The sequence below is a fragment of the Atta colombica genome, unplaced genomic scaffold (genome assembly GCF_001594045.1).
Source record: "Atta colombica isolate Treedump-2 unplaced genomic scaffold, Acol1.0 scaffold245, whole genome shotgun sequence".
Lineage (NCBI taxonomy): Eukaryota > Metazoa > Arthropoda > Insecta > Hymenoptera > Formicidae > Atta > Atta colombica.
In genome coordinates, this window is record NW_017259344.1 from 7,039 (window position 1) to 8,011 (window position 973).

At 29.3% G+C, this 973-nt stretch overlaps 1 long non-coding RNA gene across 1 annotated transcript in view; it reads left to right on the top strand.

Annotated features, from left to right (window-relative positions):
- Nucleotides 1–309: 309 nt before the first annotated feature.
- Nucleotides 310–973, top strand: part of LOC108688877 — a 2,226-nt gene continuing 1,562 nt past the window's right edge. Inside the window, exons 1-2 of the long non-coding RNA XR_001931812.1 lie at nucleotides 310–441; nucleotides 533–669. This is a non-coding gene — a long non-coding RNA (uncharacterized LOC108688877). The remainder of the gene's footprint in view (nucleotides 442–532; nucleotides 670–973) is intronic.

Genomic DNA, 973 nt, shown 5'->3' on the forward strand with positions numbered 1-973 from the left:
TCTATAAGATGAAATAATATTTTACAATATTATTAAAAAGAAGTTAAAAATAATATTAATTGCTCTCACGATATATATATGTATTTTTTACTTTAATAAAGTTTGTACCAAATATTACTGAAAATATTACTGAAAATAGTTCTATGTTACATCATATGTCGTCATACATTGCAATAGTAACACTACTGGCTCCGCAGTGACAGTATAGCGTATCAGTAGTAATACTAATGTTAATAGTGACACTAATGTTAGTAATACTAATGTTAGTAGTACTACTATGTACTAACAGTTTTTTCCGTAAAGGATCAGAGTATAACATGGGAAGAAGTTATTGCTGATGTGTGTGGACCTACTAGCACATGGAGAACCGAAACTCAGAAGTATATCAGTCTCTACCCCTGTATACTCAATGGTCAGCGGATTGTCCTCAGTTTCTGATTTGTAATGATCTTCATAAATTGCTAATAATATGCAAACTACTATAGAGTATTAAATATACTACAGTGTTTCGAATTTTAATTCATTCGCATAGGAATGTCTTGCGTTTCTTGGTCTTCCTTGGCTGTGCATAGCATCTCTCTCAACACATTAGCAAAGGCGGCGAAAATATAGCAATATACAGGCATTCTCAGACATTCTCAGTCGCAATCGATGAAAATGCGAATACAGGTTAGTAGCTTATATATTTGACATAAAGTACATTTCATATTTTTTGTCTAAAAGTTTGACATAAAATAACATTATGACAGTCTGATTTCGAAAGTGTATTATATAAAATGAGTTTCTAGAGTACATAGAAAGAAGAATTTTGCTGAACTATTTAAAAATTTAGCTAGATATAGATCTAAAAACAAATTAATTAAATCAATAAAATAATTTTACACAAATTGAACAAGATGTGCAATGTTGCAAAAAATGTTGATATTCTAATGTTTGGGCTAATTTTCTAATTTTAAATAATATTTTCGGATAT